This window comes from Pinus tabuliformis, chromosome J (assembly GCF_031772625.1).
Source record: "Pinus tabuliformis cultivar Carrire ecotype Pingquan chromosome J, CPIR1, whole genome shotgun sequence".
NCBI lineage: Eukaryota > Viridiplantae > Streptophyta > Pinopsida > Pinales > Pinaceae > Pinus > Pinus tabuliformis.
Window position 1 is genome coordinate 314,063,345 of NC_142295.1, and position 23,407 is coordinate 314,086,751.

The 23,407-nt window shown below is 38.2% G+C and overlaps 1 protein-coding gene across 2 annotated transcripts in view; it reads right to left on the reverse strand.

The window, feature by feature from the left end:
- The window catches only part of LOC149226994 (nucleoporin protein Ndc1-Nup protein), a 72,713-nt gene that overhangs the window by 45,608 nt on the left and 3,698 nt on the right, over positions 1-23,407 (reverse strand). The gene's annotated exons all lie outside the window — the stretch shown is intronic.

Consider the following 23,407-nt stretch of genomic DNA (forward strand, 5'->3'; position numbering starts at 1 on the left):
CGGATCACCAAGTGGAATAGTGGCAATGGTTTCTACAAAGTTACCAATTGTGCCTAGTGGAATGTACTCATTATTGTTAAAAAAATGCTTTACAATGATAAATACAATTACATCAAGTGATCAAATGTAAATTATATGAAGCCCAACCACAGTTACAAATTCAACCCTCCCTCTTAACTAGGGAGGTAATCATAATAACTGTCATAGTAGTTCTCAAATTGAACAAATTTCTCTAAGGAAAAAGGCTATCCATGATTACCAGGTCAGCATCTCTGCTAGTGGCCATATGCGGGGCAGTACCAAACCCATGGCAATGTCATCAGCATATCAAGACTCACTCCTCCAGAGTGATTGTCCTCGAATCCCATGGCCTCTACCTAGTCCAAAATGCTGAGACCCTCAACTAGCAATCACTCACTCACCCTTCCTGGTGCACACCCTGTACCAAGACCTCACTCAACCCCTCCCTAGTTGGTGATCGGGTCTAGATGTCAAAAGGAACTCACTCCACCCTATTCGATGTGTGATCAAGGTCCAGGACCTCACTCCACCCTTCCCGATGCGTGATCAAGGTCCAGATGTTGAAGGGTCTCACTCCACCATTCTCGGGGTGTGATCAGGGTGCTCCTCCAAGAGACACTAATTCAACCCTGTCTGTTGAGACCTTTGGGTCTCTTGGACCCATTCTCCCTTTCGGGAGAATGTCCATCCATGTTGCAAACATATTAGCACTCCCTCTCAATGAGAGGGGTAATCTCCACGAGCCCCAGCTTCTCTCTAAAGTACACGAACTTGTCTCGCAGCAACGGCTTCGCCGAAACATCAGTTTTCTGGTCATCAATGGAGATGTACTCAAGCCTTATTGCTCTCCTATGCAATATGCCACAAATGTAGTGGTACTTGATCTCAATATGATTTACATGTTATGGAACACGAGATTCCCTAAAAGCTTCACATAGCTTTGATTATTGCAGTGTATCACCATCGGTTCCAACTCTTGGCCAAACAATCTTACAAACATCTTTCCAAACCATATGGATTCAATACAAGCCTCATTAAATGTAACATACTCTGCTTCAGCAGTGCTGAGTGCAATTGACCTCTACTTCCTGCTCATCCACGATATCGGTGGATCCCAAACCCAAGCGTACTCTCGAGGTACTATTCATATCTTTAGCACTTCTTGCCCAATCAGCATCTATATCCCTAAAGTTGTACGTTCTTGTTTGCAACAAATCTCAAGACATAATTCACTGTACCACACAAATATCTCAAAATATGCTTTGTTGCAATCCAATGCTCATGTCTTGGTTCAACCTAGAACTAGTTCAATGCCTTCACAGTAAAGCATATCACTAGCCTAGTGTTAACCAAATACATCAACGAACCAATCAATTGTTGGTACATGGATGGATCTACCAATCTGGAGTAGAGCCCCTTAACTTCTTCGAGTTAGTCACCATGGATTTGTAATCCATCATACCAAATCTTTGAAGGATCTCTAACACATATTCTCCTTGACTAAGGAAGACTTCACGAAGTTGCTACCATACCTCTAATCACAAGTAGTAATGCACCACCCCAAGATCCTTCACATGGAACTCAGAAGCCAACTACTTCTTGCACTAAATGATAAGAGGCTCGACACCTGTCAAAAACAAGTCATCAACATATAATAATAAGATCATAGGTGCATTCTTCACAACCTTAAAGTAAAGGTTTGGATCGACTTCACTCTTGGTAAATCCCAGTCTCGTCAAATAATTGTTGATACGAGCATACCAAGCTCTTGGAGCTTGCTTGAGTCCATGCAAGGCCTTCTTCAACCTGCAAACATTAAATTCCTTTCCAAATACCTCAAAGCCTTGAGGTTGCCCTACATACACCTCTTCCTCAATCACACCATTGAGGAAAGCAGTTTTCACATCCATCTAGTGCAATTCCCATGCCAATGAAGCAGCATGAGAAATGATGGATCTAATGGAGGTGTACCTGGCAACTGGAGCAAAAGTCTCATCATAGTCTTCTCTCTCTTTTTGGGAGAATCCTCTAGCCATGAACCACGCCGTGTATTTATCAATACTACCATTTGTAACATGTGTAATCTTGTATATCCACTTGGAAGTCACCACTGACTTGCCTTCAAGCCTCAGCACAATCTCCTAGACATCTTTCTTCATGATCGATTGGTACTCTTCATTCATCACTTCCTTCCATACCTGTTGGCTAGTTGCTTCTTCATATGTGGAAGGTTCTTCATCAATGAGTTTTATCATGAGAGTTGCATAGCTTGAGAACCTCTTAGGTTTCTTCACCTCTCTAGATGTGCCATCTGGAGCTGCATGTCCTTCTGCCTCTTCTAATGTGGATTTAAGCGATGTTGGTCTCTTCATGGTCTCTGGAACTATGGTTGCATCTATTGGATCTTTTGTCCCTCCGATACATTCTGTAGAACTCAAATGCTCCTCCCTTGAGGCCTCCTGCTTCACTTCATCAAAGGAATCTACGGAGACTTCCTTACGCTTCAAATATGCCACTTTCTAATCGAAGATGACATCTCAGTTGGCCTCAATCCGACATTGCTCTAGAATGTATACTTTGTAAGCATTCAATGATTCATTGTATCCAACAAATATTCCTTTCTTTCCTGAAGGCTCAAGCTTGTTTCTCTTATCCTTGGGAATATGAATATATACAGGACAACCAAAGATTCTCATGTGACCAACCTCTGGCCTTCCTTTAGAGAAAGCTTCTTCAAGAGTCATACCTTCCCAAACATTATGAGGACTTTTATTTTGAATGTACACAACTATCTATGATGCTTCCCCCCATAAGAACGCAAGTCCAAATCATGCACGCTGGCCTTGACAGATTCTTCAATGCACATGTTTTTTCGTTCTGCTACACCATTCTATTATGGATTTGTAAGGGACAATTAGCTCCCTCTTAATCTCATTCTGCTTGCAAAAAGCCACAAGCTCCTTCGAGGTGTATTCTCCTCCATTGTCACATCTTAGTATCTTGATCTTTCTGCCTGTCAAGTTTTTTGCTTCAGCGTTGAATTCCTGGAACTTGTTAGATACCTCATCCTTAGTCTTCAAGAGAAATATCCATGTCTTATAGGAGAAGTCATCAACAAATGTCGCATAGTACAACAAACCACCAAGCAATTTCATAGGCATTAGACCACATACATCAAAATGAATCAAGTCGAAAGCTTCCTTAGATCTATTGTCACTGTTTGGAAATGTTGACTTGATGTTCTTCCCAAGAACACAGCCTTTGCATATACCATCGTTCTTTATTTGTAGCTCAAGAACCCCAAACACTATTTGACTCAACTCAGGCAATGCTCTAAAATGAAGATGTTCATACTTTCTATGCCATAACTCACTTGGATTTATTTCATCATGTACTAGTGCTTGATCTAGTTGACTTACAAGTCTATATAGCCTTCCATCATGAATCCCAATAACCCTAGGATCATCTATATTAGAGCCCTTGGACTAATCGAGTACTTTTCCATCCACAAAGGCAACTCTGTCTCCTTTATCTTCTAAACAAGAAACAAAGACAAGATTATTTTTCAAACTTGATACATATCGAACATTATTGAGATGTACATTGTTACCAAATTCCAACTCTATGGATGTCTTTCCAACTCCTTTGACTGCATAGTCATTATTGTCTCCCATTTCAACCCTTTTGAGACAGCGTCTTTTTTGTCATGCTTGAAATATTCCCACATTCATCAGTCATGTGTCTTGATGCTCCACTATCTACTAGCCACATGTCATCATCATCTGGAAGGGAACAGTACAGAAATCCTTATCACCTTTGGCCTTCTTTGGTTTTTCATCTTCAACATCTGTTGCGGAAGCATGTTGCTTCCCTATTCTCTTCATGTTATTGGCCATGTTAGGACAATCTCTCTCAAAATGTCCATATTCCTAATAACCATAACATTGAAACTTTGATAAGTCTTTCTTCTTCTTAGAGGAAAAAGATCCCTTTCTCACTTCTTGTGTTGATGTCCAAACTTCTTTCCCTTGTTCTTGCGACGAGTTGCAAGGGCTTGAACTTCTTCATATTGACGATCTCTAATCATCAGTCTTCCTTCTTCTTGAGCACATGATGTCCATAGTTGTTCAAATATAAGAGTTGTTGTCACTCAAATTGTATACATGAATTCAACAACGCTCAAGGCAGGGGTTGTCACTCTAACCCCTACCCTCTCTGTTTAATTTGTCTCCTAACTGCAGGCTAAGGGGGGTTAGTCCCTGTGGATAATCAACAAGGAGACACAACTGAACGTTGTAGCAACTTGGTTTGGATTTAAGAGGTAAGTATGATTATTAAGCACCACTTGGTTGGATTTATTAAGATTTATAAGTTAGAGACTAGTGCCTTTGAGATTAATTACTTGCATAATATGAATTAGCTTACCAAGTAACCAGATCTAGATTTATCCTCTCCCTCAATTCTTTTGAAGCTAGTCTCATATGCAAGCTGTAGAAAGAAGTCCAAACGAAGGAAACTAAGGCCTCATTAATGATACCTCCCATGGAATTCTAACCACCTAGGTGCCTCTGTTCCTACAAGGGATTGCCCAGAAGAGAACTACAAGGTCAGCAATGTTATTTGCGGATGAGGGTCTAGACTTCACAAATTGTGTGGGAGAGGTTACCCTATACTTCTTACAACCAAGCTTATGCTTTGAGGTAAATTTTAAATGCATTTCTAGTCCTAGAATGAAGATGTAGGATATGAGTGATTGCTTCAGTGAGAATGTTAAGTGAATCAAGTACTTCAACAAGACAATTTATTTGAGATCCAAACACTTATAGTGATATTCAATGTAAGAGAAATTAGATGAAGCACTTAGTACGTAATTGAATCATTGTCTCAAGTGAAGCAAGATAAACAATTCCAATGAAACACAATTAGCAATTTCGATTACTTAAATAGCTTATTAGATTCCCTTGGAGAAATAAATTTAGACAAGAAAGAGAGCAATATATTCCAATTAGAGACAATATGTAATTGCACTATTAGATACAAAATGCAATTTCCATTAAGCACAACTCATAAGTATAGAGATTGCTAAGAGAGGAGAGATTCATTAGGGCAATGATTCGAATTTCCTTCTTCAAGCTCATTGATTGACCAACATTCTTGATAATGTAGAGATTCATTAGGGCATTGTACATCTTTAAAGTATCAAATTTTGTAATGTAGGGAACTAAACGATCCCTAAGGGAGTCCACTATAATGCTCACAGCATTAAAGTCATCCTCCTTGAGCTTTGATTTTCTTGCATCATCTTCTAGTTCAACAATCTTTTCTTTCACAATGTCCAAAACCTTGTCCTTGGCAAGAAGAATATATATTCTAACTTTCCAAGCTCTGAAATTAGATGCTCCCTCTAGCTTCTTTTTAGATTTCATACAAGAAGCCATAGAAACCAATATGCAAGAAGAACTTGAATAAAATGCTCTCTAGGGTTTTGTCAAGGTGATCTCAATGTTCCCTTCTTCCTTCACCAAAGCTCTAATACCATGTTGATTTTCTTAGTGCAATTAGGGTTAGCACAATATTTCTGAAATTTTGATAATTACTTTTGATGTAGATCTTTTAACTTATTCCAATATAGCATTTAGCAATTATACTTCAAAGAATCAACCATAAAGAATAGTGGAACAGTAGAGATCGCAATACACAAAAGACGACAAGACTTACCCTGGGAAAACCCACAAAAGGGGAAAACCAAACAACCTTTTTCAATAGAGAAATTCTTCTTGTTTAATGAGCGAGACACCTAGACCGATGGTCAAACCTGGTCTTCTCCTCCAAGTCAAGTCACCCAATCTGATCCTGCAATTCGCTCTACCTGTCTAACCCAGAATTTCAACCCTCCTACAATAGCCAGTTGCCCCAGAAATTTCAGCCCTGCAACAGTTGCCCCAAAAAAATGTGAAACATAGGGAGAGAGGGAGAGAGACTAATCCACACGTGCAAGTTGCAAAAGAGAGAGAGAGAAAAACTAGAGATTTCAGCCTCTTCCTTTGTCCTTCTTGTCCTTCGCTTGCTTTCCCACAAACTGTCTCGTGTGCTAGAATGTGAATGCCCAAATGGAGGAGGTCGACCTACCTTTATATAGTAGTCTTTCTAGGGTGAATGGACGTATCTCTTGGCCAGGGTCAACTTGACTTGGAGGGACATTGACTTGTCACTTTTAGAGCCAAAATTTACATTTCAAAAAAATTCAAATTTTCATCTTTAAAAAGTCGTAATGGGAATTTAAGTCAGAATAAATTTTCCTTTGACTCCAGCATTTATAAATATGATTTACAATGATAAATACAATTACATCATGTGACCAAATGTAAATTATGAAGACCAATCAGAGTTACAAATTGAACACAATCTGAGCCAAAATGAATGTTTTTCATTGTGCAATCACGTGCTTATGCTTATTTTTCATTTGCGCATTTTTGCATGGATTATCGGGTGACTTGGAAGAAGGAAGGGTTTTGACCATGGTTTTGCTCCCTCACATTAAACGAGTGGTTAATCTTCAATCCTAGTCCCATGGGATCTCCCTTATTGGCCTATGGCAGCATTGGACATTAAGTGTGATTGGCAGGTGGTTTGCATCATGGGTTGGGCAACTCTATTGGGGGCTAGGACCACTAGAGGAGCATTATGAACCCTAGAAGTGAAGCGTTGAGAGCCATGGGACTCCTATCACTTGTATAGCGTCATTCCATAGCATGGGCACCTACAGAACCCCATCATTTTGTGCTTTGCCCCACAATATTCATGAGATGATGCACTTGGACCAACATGCCCCCAACTAGCTTAATAGTATATATGGTTTTTGGCAGTTGATGGGAGGGATAGCACCATCTTTTGAGCCCTCGACGTTGGAGCAAAAACTAGCCTATTTTATCACCAAGAGACCCATTTTGTGCCCCAAATACAAACAAGATGATGATTTGCATGGAGATTTAGGGGCTAAACCCTATATCATGATTTTTGCAGCCCTCTTCACTGACTTGGCACTAGAGGAGCCCAACGCATGCCCTAGAAGGGCCTATGCATGCATGATGACAATATTCTGACCTCTTTTGTGGGTTATTTCTTATGTATTACATTGGCTATGAGGTTAGCTTGTAACCTCACTTAATTTTGCCCATCATTTTACAACTTGGAGGAGCTTTTCCGCTAAATTAGAGCTCATTACACATGTATAAATAACAGAAAGGTTATTTCACTCTCATCATAATCACTTGGATCATTCAACCTCCTTAGAGAATTCTACACTTGTTCCCCTTCTTGGCTATTGGAGATCTTTGGAATGCATTTTTATATTTGGAAGTTATTTGGGATGGTCTTTGGAGTTATTTCTTTGGTGAATGGATGGATATACTACATGTTATCTTGTAAGTGCCTATTATTGAAGATTATCATTTTGAATTTTTCTGATGTATGGAATTACTACTTCTAGATTATGGTTGATTGTACCCTAATTTGTTGAAAATGAATTTTAAAAGTTATCCAGTTGAGAATTGAATATATTACTCATTGTATTATAACATGGAATGAATGTTCCTAGTGGAAGAATTCTTAAAACTCTCCATCAAACTCCATTTATCATTGAGTGGGTAAATGCTGGAATTTTGATACCTAGGGCATCAAATTTCGGCCTCTGTAGCAACAAATTTGGCTTATTTATCACATCCTTGACTACATATGCCTAAAGTACAATGTACTAGCCCAAGTCTTTGGTGATCATCACAAAATTTTCTCCCTAAATTACTTCCCTTAAATTTAGTCCTAAGGATAGAAAAGCTAGGGCTTGGAGGATCCACTCAAATTCCATCCATAAAATCTCTAGCTCTAGGTCTTGCCCTAAGAGGGAAACCTTGGTTTCTTCTCCCTCAACTTGAGGACTTTTGTGAGGGTTTCATGAGCCTTCGAATACCTTATTATCTTTTCAAGCAACCCTTTTTCTTTGTTATTGACCTTGTCAATACATATCACCATCGAAAAACCTCAAAACCCTAGGTCTTGAACCTTGATTTATAGGGCTTTTCTTAAAGAGTGTTTTGTTTCCTTGAAGCTTTGAACCATTATTTAGCCTCTCTTGAATGAACTCTAGCTTGATCACTTTGTGCCTTATACCTAGCATATATATTTTAAGTGATCTCCCTCCTGTTGGGGCTCCTCCCATCGGTGAAAGTCCATAAAGAGCAGGGGGCGTTTTGGTTCAAGTGACATTGGCCCTCTACCCCATTTTCAAGGCTTTGTCTAGATCTTTGGCTTGTATGGTTTCCCTCTCCAAGGCCTGCTATATTTTGTGGTAGCATTGCTTTCATAGGATCTTGGGCCACAAAAGAATAAAATAATCCTCAAAATAGGGCACCCATGAGGGTAGTAGTAGTTCTGCCCTCACCAATAAATATGCAGGATTTTAAGAGAGCACTCCCTAGATCAAGGAGTCAACCATCTAGATATAATACAATCACGAGAAGAATATCCCAAAGAGGTAGGACGCTTCCCCCAATAACCCTTGATCAACCAAAATAAGCTAGAATACCTCTAGAGGACGTGTGCACTTGAGGTGCAAGCAAGAAAGTGGCTATGGGACCAAATTGGCCAAGCTGAATAATATAAAAAGGTCCATGAAAACCACACCCTAGTGAAGTGTGCCAATGAATAGTTATTGCTTTCGATGGATCTTGGACCACCAAACAATGAAATAATCTTCAAATAAGGCACCCTTAATGGCAATGGTAGTTATGGCCTCATCAATAAATATGCGAGATTTAAAGGAGCACTCCACTAGATCAAGGAGTCAACCATCTAGAAATTATACAATCATGCCAAGAATACACCAAAGAGCTAGGGCACTTCCCTCAACACACCAAACAAACTCTCTAACATGGATAAGAGTGCAATAAATAACCTTAGGTTGTTACAACAGCATCTTCAATGGTAGAGCAACCTCAATATGCATACCAATGACAGTAATCCATGTGCAAACAACCAAATCTCCTCAATCCAAGGGCCAAAAGAGTGAACATTGTTCCCATAGAGCCAATAATAACAATCTACTCAATCTACATGATAACAATCAACAACGTCTCGAGAATGTCGATGTCTCTAAGAACAAACAAATGTTACAAATCTCAATCCAAAGGCTAGGGAAGTGGAGCATTGTTCTCGTAGAGTCAAATACCAAGTGCAATAACATCAATCTACATGATAAGAACCAACGGTGTCTCAAAAATGTTGATGTCTCTAAGCCCCTAGAATAGGGCATCATAGGGAACAAAGTCAAAAGCTTTTCGAAAAGGCTACAAAGCAACAATAGGAGGCCTTCGAAGAGCAATGTCATGCCTCCTCAATGATGGCCTAGAGTGTAAGAACATAATCAATAATCTAATGTGGAAGTCAAAACCCCATTTGTCCCCTAGCTCAAAGGTGTTTCCCTTTAAGATCCCTTGAAAGCTCCATATGAAGGATTGAAGCATAAAGCTTTCAAAATGTGTGGCCCACCATGGTCGCTCTATAGTTGTTTGGATCTATTGCAAAGCTCAACTTATGATTGAGTGAATAGTATGATGTGACCAAGTCTGTGAAAAAAACTATATGAATATGGTTAAACAAGTCGACCGAGTGATCATTCAAGACCTAAAGATCATGCATGAAGAAATATGCCTATAACCCATCCTCATTGGCAACTTCATTGTTACTCATCACCCAAACTACCCTCTAGATGTCTTGGTATGAAAATAGGTAGCAAGAGGTAGTCAAGATGGTGGGAGGAGATGACTTGGATTAGGAGTTTGCCTAAGGGCATCGTATAGGGTGGGTATCAGAAAACATGGAACAAGGGTCTCGATCCAACAAGGTACAAGGCGAGGGATGATAAGGGAAAATAGCTCGGCAACAACTTTTTGGGTAATGGGTAAGGGAAGCACGCAAATTAGATCTCCTCCACAAGATCCAAAAGAAGAGGGAATTATGGGGGAGGATTCAAGTCAAATTTCCTAGATAAGATCCAAAGATAAGGGAGAAGAATTATGGGGGAATATGGTTCAGCAAAAGCTATAAGGAAAGCACCTTAATCATGTCTCCTCTATAATATGAAGAGTTGTTTTTCGTAGCAAAAGAAATGGCGATGGGAAGTTTTAAGGCTAAGATAAGGAAATCTTGAGAAAATTCGTGTCAAAGCTAGTTATAGAGAACTTTGCATTTTGCATCATACCATCGACTCGTGGGGAATGAGCTACTTACAAACTGGGAAGTGGACCAAGGGGATAAATTTTGAAGGTTGCTTCTCAAATGACACAAGAAAAACATTTGTATTTTCCAAATGCAAAGTGGAGAGATGAGAATTGGGATCCGAAAAGAAGCATCTAGAGAAGCTACTCCATTTGAACCTCTGACACCACTTATGCACCCCTCATCTCCTATCTACAAGTCAAAAACCAGTAGCAACTTGCAATGTCCAAGAGGAATCAATCAAGGCTTGCATGAGTCTCAAAAACGAAGAGGATGTCCAATGACCAAAGAACGCCATACATCGTACTCAACAATGACCAAAAACAATCCACTATCATTCCAACAGCTAATAGAGATGCTTGCACCTTGTCACCTCTCCCACTAGGCCCATCATTTGGAAGCCATTAATTGAGTTCCCAACCAAGTGGAAGGAGTCTGAGAGGATCGCTCTAAGATTCCTAATGACTACTCTCTTCCTTGCCTCTTATGCTCCACTAACTATTTCCCTAGAGCATTTTAGCTCCACAACCTATGATTTGGTGAGATCTTCATCAAGAAATAAATATTGCAAAGGGAGAACAATTTTTGCCTTATATCTAAGGGCCCAATGTCAATTAGCCACATTCTGAAATTGTAGGAAAGGACAGAGTTGAATCCATGCCAAGCCTTGCTAAAGAACACCTCACAAAGACAGAGGGTATCCAAAAGAAACATGCCCCAACATCCATGGGGTTCGAACATGAATGGGATAAAGGGGACCCCTTCCTCATAAGGTTCAATTCCTTTGCTTGCCTAATGCACTCTTCAACGAACTTTGCTTGAACTAATTCTTCAATTGCTGCAAGAGGAAGCACAAAGTTCTATCCTTTTCAAAGACCACAAGTGACCATGAGGTGACGTGTGTTTTGTTTCTTGTTTTAAAGGTGGCTTATTGGGTTCTAATCTCAACCTATTTGTTTTTAATGTCAACAATATATACATGCAAGGACTCGTTTGGGGGTTGAAGAGTGATTGATTCCCTGATTTCACCTCGAAAACTATGTTGGAGAGAATTATCATTTCCTATTTTACCTGTTCCAATAACATTACAAAACTATGAAAACTATGAAATTGGGAAACTAATAAAAACCAAATTTATTGAGACAATTACCCTATTGTCAAAGTTAGGATAATGTTGGTTGTTTTTGTGTGTCATCCTCTATTAATTTACAAAAGTTAATTGTTGACTTTGACAACGACCTCACTGTGTTCCCAAATTGTAGGCTTGTCTATTGTTCTATTGTTAGTTGACACTTTTTTGTGCTCCATTAATGTGTAACTTGTGGTTAATGAAGATGAAGAAATTTCAACCCCCACTCCAGTTATCAATTTTCCTTATCACTCCATGCATTTAATTTTAAATCCAAGCATGACAAAAATTCTAAAATCTAAAAATGACAATATTTTTCTGAAAACACAAATTTAGAGATTTCGCAACTGCTGAAATTGCAGAAATAAAACACAACAAAATTATGACAGCCACACAAAGAAAATAACACAGTGATTTTTGGTCAATGTGACCCTGCAAAACCCCCCTACAACTCTTGGGGAAAACCAGTTTGAGAACTATTCTTTATTTCTTTACAAAGAAATTGAAATAAACAGTAAAAATTGCAACAACCACAAATTACAACTTATCTCGATTTATGTGCTTGCACTCCACCTCAAAAATCGTGCCAATCAGCAAACAGCCAAAATAGAAATTTTTCCAGCAATAAAACAACATTAAATGATGTTCGGCCAGCCTCGAAAAACGTGCCCAATACTTGTTGTATGGACCATACGGATTTCAGCAGTACGACTACCTCAAAATTTGTTCCCTTGTTGTTGTCCCTCTTCCTCGATTTCTGTGTTGTCCCTCTTCCTCGATATCTATGCCTTTCTCCTGCTGTACGATTTTGCCTTGGGATGCATGCCAATAAATGTTGCTACCCAGATTTGCTGAAATGTCTTCTTGCTGCTCTCCTTCACTTCCTCACTGCTCAGAAATTTTCTCCTTGCTCTCTCTTCTCTTTCTCTCAAATGCTGATGAAAAAATAAATGATCTTTTCCTCTTCTCTTCTCCTTTTATTCTCTAATGACCTCTTGGGTTACCCTAAGATCTAATGGTTGAGATTCATTTAGATCTAAGGATGAGAATAAATGTGCATTTAATTCTCACTTTCTATTTTTTAACTCACCCACTTAAATAAAGACCCACTTAGCCTTTTATTTCCATAGTCACTTTTTCACTTTCTAATTCTTCATTGACTTTAATAAAGTCACCTTTAAATTAGAATGTAACTTTACCACTTATAGAGTAACTTTAAAATTAGAATGTAATTTTACCACTTATAAAATCACTTTTAAATGAAATTGACTTTACCACTTATAAAGTCACTTTAGGAGAAAAGTACAAATAAATTTAGACACTTCATTGACTTTAATAAAGTCGCCTTTAAATTAAAATGTAACTTTACCACTTATAAAGTCACTTTTAAATTAGAATATAAATTTACCACTTATAAAATCACTTTTAAATTAAATTGACTTTACCACTTATAAAGTCACTTTAGGAGAAAAGTACAAATAAATTTGGACACTTTTCCATAGAACAAAAATCAAAGCCTTAGGGAACCACTTGTCCTCTGGTACCCAAATTTTAACAGAGGAATAGTGTGCAACCTTAATGTTATCAACTAATGGAGTACAAGAAGGGGGTGTGAGCATGTGTGTGCAAAGGGGGAGTAATGGATGAGAGGTATGTAAAGGGAATAGGAGAGCCAAGGCAGGTTGTCGAGAGGGAGGAGAGGGGATAGATAAGAGATGTTGATGAGCGAGGGATGAAGGTTGCAAGGGAGTAGGGTAAATCAAAGGAGGAGAGGATTGGGAAGGATGACATGAAGCAAGCCAAGGAGGAGGGCGGTGACTGAGGGGATGGATGCACAATGGAGAAGTGAGGGGATGGATGCATGGAGAATCTGAGGGGCAAGTCAAAGGTGGTCTCGTGGGGAGTAGAGTTGCACGCAAGAACTCAAGTTGGGGTCAAGGGCGACCATATGAGCAGCAAACCACAATACCAAGCTACGAAGTCTATAAGAAAAGGCCACACAAGGGTTGAGGAAAGATAAGGACCCCTAGAAGCCCAAAAGGCTATGCAAGAGGGTTCATGGGGGAGGTATGGAGAGCAAATTCAAAAGGTTTAACCTCTTTTTTCTCCAAGCCTGATCCAATGCATGCCTCAGGCCAACAAGCCCTTGGTCAATATTATAGTAATGTTTCTTTCAAGATATACTTTTGAGGGAAATATATATTTCCGGGGTGGGGTGGGGTTCCAGGCTATACTTCTTGAGGGAAATAGATGCTTCAAGGGAGGAGAAGACTGCTGAAAGGGTTGTTGAATGATCTTATGCCCTTTAAAGTTTAAACATTGTGGAGATAATCACAAAGAAGAATTCACATTCCTGCAAAGCAGACAGTGCCATTATTGAGGGCAAGTGCAACCATGTTTTTTGGAACCCTATGTGGTTCTTAATTTAGATCTTGTTTAAAAACATATTTTTTTCTTAAGACAATGGATTAAAAAATATACATGAAGATGGTTAATAAATTCATATTTTTATCACTACCCACCAACAAGCACAAGTTATGTATCAACAATTTGCCAAACTCCAACTTCTAAAAGTTGGGGAACCATACTTGCATCCCAATATGTCATGAAATGGCAGAAGATTCTAGTGAGGGAACAACAACCACCCTGAAATTAGAATCACCAAATCTACACTCTAAATTTTTATAAATATTAAATGTATATTTATATTAAAAGATAGGCAATTTTTATGGAATAAATTTAGATTTCATCATCATTCATACATCATACAATATACCTAAATTCTAATTTTGGATTCTAGATTCATTACTCACAACAATAATTCATATGCAAAACTCATATTAACTATTTAAAAGCAAACTAGATTACAAGTAAACAAAAATTCAGTTTTCAGATTTTAATTTCTATTTTCACAAAATTTGAAAATCAAAATGGAGAACTCTGAAATTACAACATGTTTCAAATTCAATAATTCATAGACTCTTAGCACTATGAAGATTAATATATAAATACCAAATTCTTCATAAAGTAAATGTCAAATGATAAATGACAAAATTGTTGAAAAATCTAGGGGGCAGCTAAAGATAGGTGATTTTTTGAACTTTGATAACTGCTTGTGCAGCTCCACAGCTTCTATGCAGCTCCACAGCTTTGGAATTTCATCTAGCCCAGTGGTTGTAAAAACGCTAATGAAAGAAAGAGAGAGGCCCAAAAACTTTGATCTTGATCTTCTTCTTCTTCGTCGTCCTTTTCCAACTTCTATCTTGAGAAGATCGAACTTGCTTGAGAGAGTGTACAAATGAGGTCGAATTCCTTCTTATTTATAGGCATCAAACGAGTATGAATTTCTATCTTTAGGCCGACTTGTCCCTTCATGTAGGCTGACTTGATCTTTGCATGACGAGGTCTTGGAGGGTCTTTTGACTCTAAATTTGACTCAAATAATTTTCTTTACAATATGTAACATGCCCAAGTGGGTCTTCAATACATGACAATGACTCAATTGACTTTATGACAGACCTAGAAGCACTCAATGGGTGCTTGACCTAAAAAATAAATTTCCTTGAGCATGAAACCCATGCCTCAAGAACAACGATAATAAATTTATTTTATTTTTACATTAAATACATAAAATCATGATTACATATGTCATTATAACAACTGAACCTAGTTACATATTTCAACACTACCTCTTAACTAGGGAGGTATTCATAATCCATACAAGGTACTTGGACACTTAAATTTGAAGATTTCTCATAAGAAGAGTCGCATTGGTAACCCATCTGTTTAGCATCATATCAACCAGCATTGTCACATAGCAAGGCCTTGACTAAGAGCTCTATCTCTCCACAAGATCAGAGCACAATGTTAGCAAGACCAATGATTTATAGACACCATCATCATTGTCTCTCAAGGAACATACCCCACTCAAGTGTTCATGAGGTGTGTCTTTCCAGGACTATTCTTATCTTGGATTCTCAGTCCTCAAAGAATATCGGTCCCCTACAACTACTCTTATCTTGGATGCCCTACCACATCCTCAAAGAGTATCGGATGCCAAATGCTTACCCAATCCTCCATTCTTTCTTCTCAAATTGAAGACAAGAATGATGTGTCTATCTCTCCCTCTGAACTTTGAAGGATATACCCATTCCTATAAAGGAATGTACCCATTCCTATTAAAATAAATGTACCCAAGCTCCCTCTTATTCAAGGACTTGTCCAAGCTTCCTCTTAACTAGGGACTTGCTTTCAAGCTCCCTTTTTAACCATGGACTTATTTCCAAGCTCTCTTTTAGCCAGGGACTAGTTTACAGCAACAACTATATCTCTTCTTTGGTGGAGATCATGGGACCTTCCACTGTTGGTAGAGCTCCTCCACTCGATGTCATGTATTTCATCTTTATCTAGCCTTCATCTTGTAAGGCATTGGCCATCCATCACTTTCCTTTACAAATCAAGTCAGTAATGGCATCCTTCTCTTCATTGGAAAGTGATCTTCTAGTCCACATCTAGCTTTCCTTCATACCTCTTCCACGTTATGTTTCCTTCAAGATCTTCCATCACACCACATAAGTGACATCTACAACTCTTTTTCGGTAAACATACATCAACCCATCCAGATGTTCAAAATAAAAGATGAACATCAAATCAAAATTACCTTTTGTGATGGCCTTTCAACATGACATCTGCTTGCTCATAACATCAACATCTTGCATATTCATAAACACATCTCCAAGACATCATATGTCAAGGGTCTCCTTTCTTTATAAACCTTATTAGGGTCTTCATACCTTCTTCATGGAGATGTCATACTAGTTCCTTCTAGTCATCAAATGTTGATTCCTTTTCTTATGTGACCATAGTTGCATCTTTCACGATCTCTTCTCCTTTCTTCACATATTGCTTCCTAGGAACTTCCATCGATAGTTCCTTTATCTTTGTCAACCACCTCATATTCCATGTGAGGACATATTATGTTGATTTCATCTCGTCAATATGTGAACCATGCCTTCATGCATCTTTTCCAATGTAAGAGATCCCCTTTATTCGATCATGCTCATGAGGTAGAGCATTTATCCATGTTATCTGCAACTATATGATGACATGACTTTACAACAAATGCATACATACATTTTTTCTTTTGTTGGTCATGTAAACTTCCTTTGGCAACTTTTGTTCCTTGCTTGAAATTTCTTTAACTATGCTGCTTTCTCTTGTCATCATACCATCATTTTTCTTAAACCACCAATCCCATACAAGATGGAATTTTCAGAGACACTTGCTTTTCCCAAGCGAGGTGAACCCTCTAATGAAGATTCCAACCGAGGATCTTGATTATTCTCATTCAGCAATTGCTACTTTCTCATAAAGATGATGTATGATGAATTCCTTCTGTCATGCTAGATGACTTTCTTTCTACTTATGCTTTTAATGAGGTTACCAAGAGCTACTTCCTTTCCTTGCTACAACCATGTAGAATTCTACTTCAACTATCCTTTGAAGCTTTTATAATGATGACATAAGCTCTTGCTTTAATCATATGCTTCTAGTATGATGTCGTTTTCTACTAAGATGCATCTTGTCATAATGCTCCTTATCTTGACTGCCATGGTAGAGGTCTTCTCACCTACCACTTCTCCTTGCCATGCATTGGAGAAACCCTAATAGTGAAGATCTATCCCTTTAGATTTCTTCTCATTAGGTTCTTTCGCTTCTTCGATGATATGAGCTACATTTCTTTCTTTCCTCTTGTAATCCTTTTTTAATTTCGAACAATCTCTTTTGTAATGCCCATATTCCTGACAACGATAGTATTGAATCTTTGACACATTGATCTTCTTCTTTTTTTTGAGGACCAAATTTTCCAAACTTTCCTTTTGTCTTAGCCATGGTAGCAAATGCTTGAACTTGATTGCTTGGTCCCACGTCATTTTTTGCTTTTAACCTGGTTTCTTCAATTTTATACAATGACCAGAGTTCACTGAATGGGGTTGCTTCCTTCTTTCCATAAATGCTTTCATTTTATATAGCTCGATTCTTAAAGATATGACTTCTCCAGTGGTGCCTACGAAGAACAATTCCACTAATTTCTCGTAGATTTCTTTTGATGTCTCTAAATTTACATAGAGAATGAGGGGATCCTTGATGGATTCTATAAGAATCCTTTGACCCCTTATATCCCTTTTCATGTATTCAGCTAGAGCTTGAGCTTCTTCCTTTGCAGGTTTAGTGACACAACCCTTAACATGCTCAATGACTTCATTTTCTAAGAAGATCAAATCTATCCTCTTCTTCCATGCAAGAAAGTTTGACGACCGAACCAATTTCTTCCTTTCCTTTCGAAATGAAGTCATTTTGACATATTCAAATATAGATACAAAGATACTTACTTGTCAAGTGAAGATACTCCAAGATGATGAGATCTTCAACTTGATGCCTTCTTGATTTTGATGATGATGTAGATAGAAGATGTCTTCTTGGTGAAGATGTCTTCCTTCAAAAGTGATCCTTGGCTGAAAGGGAGATCACATTGATTCCTTGATTATGATGACAACGCTTTTTCATGATTTTCTTCCTTCAAGTCAACGCTAGTTAAACTTGTTTCACAACCTCAAATTCTGGCCCTTCTTTAGAATTTCAGCTTGTTGTAGCAATTCTACAATTTCGGCCTTTTCTGCAGTAACCCTAGTTGACACGTGTGTCTAGAAGATGGACAAATTTGCCTCCTTTCTACTTCGCTTGACTTGACTTCTTTTCCTTGTTATTTCGGCTTGCAAAGGAGACCTTTCTTGGCACAAAACTTAACCCTTAATGATGATTGCAATTCAATACTTGTTGCTGCAAAAGGATGTCCTAATACTTTGTACATGTGGAAAATATAGCCCAGAAAACAAATCCAAAAGTGTTGCGCTCTCCGTTCCTTGATAATGATTGTAGAATGTGCGAGTTGCCTAAGAACACATAAAGTGTGGAATGCTTCTTTGGATGAGCTAGGGTTTTGAGGTCTTCTTTGATACTCTTAATTATTCTCTTCAAAATGATGAGAGGGTTAGTCCTTCTCTTAATGTTTCCAAGATGATCTCTTTATACTTCAACCCTCAAGTATCCTTCTTTGTGTTGCCCTTCCTTGATGTAGTCACCTTAGCTCTGATACCATGTTGAGAAATCTAGGGGGCAACTAAAGATAAGCGATTTCTCGAACTTTGATAACTGCTTGTGACATATGATATAGGCGATTAGCCAAGGCCAAAACCTCTCCAACTGAGAGGAAAACCCAACAAAATTCTCTCTTCTTATAGATCTTCAATTGATAAATTCCAAGACCTTTGACCCTTGACCAACACCCTCCAAGAGCAAGTCACACCTTGCTTCCAGCAACTTCTACAATCTTGACTTCTAGCAGCTTCTTCTACAACTTCGACCCGCCCAGCAAATCCTTTTGCAACTTCGACCTACCCAACAGATTCTTCTGCAACTTAGACCTACAGCAAATTCTTTTGCAACTTCGCCCTCTCTAGTAGATTCACAGCTTTGACCTTTCACAGCTCCGACCTAGCAGCTCCACAACTTGAAAATTTTGTCTGTCCCAGTAACTGTAGAAACCCTAATGAAAGAGAGAGAGGCCCAAAAACTTCGATCTTGATCTTCTTGTTCTTCTTCATCCTTTTCCAGCTTCTATCTTGAGAAGATCGAACTTGCTTGAGTGTACAAATGAGGTCGAATTCCTTCTTATTTATAGGCTTGTGAGGGGTACAAATTCTTATCTTTAGGCCAACTTGTCCTTTCATGTAGGTCGGCTCGATCTTTGCACTATGATGAGGTCTTGGAGGGTCTTTTGACTCTAAATTTGACTCAAATAATTTTCTTTACAATATGTAACATGCCCAAATGGGTCTTCAATACATGACAATGACTCAATTGACTTTATGACAAACCTAGAAGCACTCAATGAGTGCTTGACCTATAAAATAAATTTCCTTGAGTATGAAACTGATGCCTCAAGAACAACAATAATAAATGTATTTTTACATTAAATACATAAAATCATGATTACATGTGTCATTATGAAGACCAAACCTAGTTACATATTTCAATAAAAATCACAAAAACTTAGCCTATCTGGAAAGCTCTAAGAGTCCAAAATGAGATACAATAAACATGAAAATATAGAGAGATGAGACAATTTTATTATTGATACCAAATCAAAAAGAACCAAAAGATAGAGTGTGGCAATTAACAATTGAAAAAGTTAGTGTCCTATTCATCCTTTCAAACAATTGACTGTCCGAGATTGTATTGATACCATCTATATCTATAGTAGAAACAAATACTAGTAAGGATCTCTATAAACTTTTGGAGATTTGACACATTTAGCCCTAGTTGTAATTTCAGGGATTGTGTCCTCTTTATTTTTAGATGTTTGTCTTTTCTTTCATCTCTTTGACCTTTTTTAATTGGTATTGTTAAGAAATCTAGGGCATCAATAGTTAGGTGATTTCTCTTGATTAGTAACTGCTTGTGAATGTTTTTAAGAACTTTAGATTAGGATCTTCTTCTACTTAGATTATGAGTGTTCTTCTTCATCAAAGGGCTACCAATGCATGAACATAAATGGACAAGTGACACAGAATGTAGACTATCAGCCAGGGCCAAAACCTCTCACTCTTTGAGAGGAAAACCCACACAAATTCTTCTTATAGAGATTCCAATTGATAAATACCAAGACCAAGACCCTTGACCTATTTGTCATTCTAAGACCAAGACATAAGTTCTCTTGATAGTCAACCTTCTTCTTGACTCCTCTTCCATTTCGACCTTCTTCGCTTCGAGACCTTCTTCATGTAATAGTATTGAGACCTTGTCACACACTTGTGACCTTCTTCCAGTGTTAGCACCAAATTCTCTTTGTTGAAGTAGCACTGAATTCTCTTTGCTATAAGACAGAGATTTACACCAAGGTCCTTACTGTGATATAGCACCGAGGCAGTGAGTGGATGTCATTGTGGTATCACCGAAACCTTGTCTCTCTTCTCTGCTCCAAACCAAACTGTGACCTCTGCAAAATACACCAAATTGTAGCCTTCTTGGATCACCGAACTGTAGTCTTCTCTAGCACTGAATTGTAGTATATATATCCTTGTTCGAATTGTTGTAGCACCGAGACCTTTTCTCAGGAATCCGCACTTCTGTTTAGCCCAGAAAGATCTCCACTGTCCCTTGAGTTCCTTCTGCAACTTGACATCCGAATTTGTCTTCTTTTCTTGTCACTGTAATCTCCTATACGAATCACAGAGATATTCGAATTTATCTCTGCACCAAGCCACCCGAATTCAAAGATATCTGAACTTGATTACTGCCTCTAATGCAAAGATCCTACGCTCATATATATAGTTGTTGTCTCATATAAATAAGCCGACCTGAGCTATCTGAATAGGTGTGTCCCATAAGGTGAGCCGACATGAGTTCTTTTCTTTGTCTTGAGGCCGACTTGAAGAGGAGAACTTGTGCTTGTCTTGGGAGGGCTTCTAGACAATTCTATAGACTCATATACATTTGTAATATCCCCAAGAAGGGTTCTTCATACATGACATTGACTCTTTTGACTTTAATGACAAATCCTAAAGGCTTTCAATGGAAGCCATCTAAAAATAATATCTCTTGCTCATGAAACCCATGAAGCAAGGCAATAATAATTTTATTTTCGTCTTTACATCATTTACAAAAATCACAATTACACATGTCATTATGGAGACCAAACCTATTTACACTTTTCAACAAATCTGTCATCTGGGAGCAGAAATCCAGTCTATATTCTGTAAAGATGTGTATGTGCACCATTTCTTTATGGGATACAGATCTCTAAGGATCCAAAAAGAGTGGAAAGGGGAACCTAGTGACATAGGAATTTTTCCAGCATTGCATTCTGAACATTTTCCAGCCTCCTTGCAACCTTGTTCTGACCAAGCAGAGCAGTGCATTGACGACCTCTATGATTTCACTTCCCACCTTCAGTAGTTTGTTTTCTACTGCTCCCCGAGACTGCTTGTAAATATACTTTTCACGCCAATCTTATCCCTTAACCCCTATATTATTTTAATTCATGTACCAGTAGACTTGAGACATAGGAACAAATATGCTTTTGTCCTTAAGATTAGACATTTTCTACTGCACTTCCTCATACAAGGGTTGTAAACTGACAACACAATAAGTGGAAGAGTTCTACCTTCCATGTGATTAACCCCTTCCCTCTAGAAATCTCTTCGTCCAGAGAAACAGAGGAAGAGGTTGAGCAATGCCATGAAATATTGCTTGTTGCTTTATAAAGTTACAGATCGCATTAGATTTCCCTTAGTAGTCTACAGCAAAATTTGCCTTAAGGGCAGAGTACAAAAACATAGAACTTCACAATTTTGCATCATTGTGAATTTTGCATCCACGAGGAATTATCCAGTCAGAAGCATTAGCAAGCAAGTAGCTAATTAAGGAAAATGACAGTAATTTAGAAAAGGGGTAAATATAGCTCAGTGTCAGTATATGCTAATGAGTTAGTTATGTAAGGATTTGAAATGAATTAATTGATATGATGATATATGGATTTACAAAAGGATTCAAGGCTAGCAAATCATCAGCACTCATTTTTGCAGGTTTACAATAGGCAGAGTAGATTTTAATTTTCAACATTTAATATAAGACACCCCATAGTCATCCAATGATTCCAATACATTCAATATTACAATACAAGAGTGGTAGAAATCAAATTGCAAGGTAGGGATGTAGTGATTACTATATGGACTCAAAAAATATAAAAATAAAAAATCACGGCTAGCCAATCACTGGCACTAATTTCTCCCCAGCACCTTTGCAGGTTGATAAAAGGAAGAGACTATTTCACCAATTAATAGAAGATATCCCTCAGTGTGTTAATGCAATGATTATAGTGCATGCAATGTTATAATCAATGTTGCGAACATCTATGCCAACGGGTTTAATAGGGATACCATCCACAAATGTGGAACAAATCCCTTGGGTGTGCCCACGAGAGTTCCTTGGGTTAAATAAAATATTATTAAAAGGCTTGGAAAACTCTGCAGTAATTCAGTAAATATAAAAAAATACGATAACTCGGTATACTAACATGCCATGATACCTTGAATTTTTGCCACGTTCCCCGTATTCAACAATTGGGAATTGGATTCACCAAGTCTTCATATTGACTTAGGAATTTGGCCAACTACAGGTATATGGACCAAGCCAAGTTCACTCACCAAGACACACCAGGTCTTGGGAAGTGCTATAAATATAGTCAATTAAAGAAAAGAGAACAGAATTATGCTGATTGTATAAAGGCATATAACCTACATCATTGCCAAGACAGACTGCATAAATTAAATGATGTTTGGCCATTAAATTCACCGCCCAACTGAACATCTTTTACTTGAGGAAAGAATGGAATACTAGAGGCAATAAAAACACAGTGAAGACCCCCGACTAAACCCATCATTTTCAGCAGCCCCAACTTTCCCTTTCACCGTTCAGTGGTGCGAGTGGAAGGCTTTTAAAGTGATAAAACCCCGCATTAACGATAACCATGAATTTGTGGGTGATCACAGACTTTTCTGAAACCCTCAGTTTTTCAAAGTGCTGGGGTCAGACCCACGCAGACAAAAACAGAAGGACCTCTGTTGACACCCAGGTTCAGGAGCCCCGCAACTTAGGACAATCAATTGCTTCTCCACTTGCACTTCAGGGTACGAGTGCCCCCTCTTTTCAGCCCAGAAAGCTAATGTAACGGTCGTTCTGTTTAAGAATAGGAAGAAGTAATTTTATTTTCATTTTTTTTAAATGAGTTGAGTGTCCCCCTTTTTCAGCCCTGAAAGCTAATGTAATAGGAAGAAATAATTTTATTTTCATTTTTTTAAATGAGTTGAGTGCCCCCCTTTTCAGCCCTGAAAGCTAATGTAAGGGTCGTTCTGTTTAAGAATA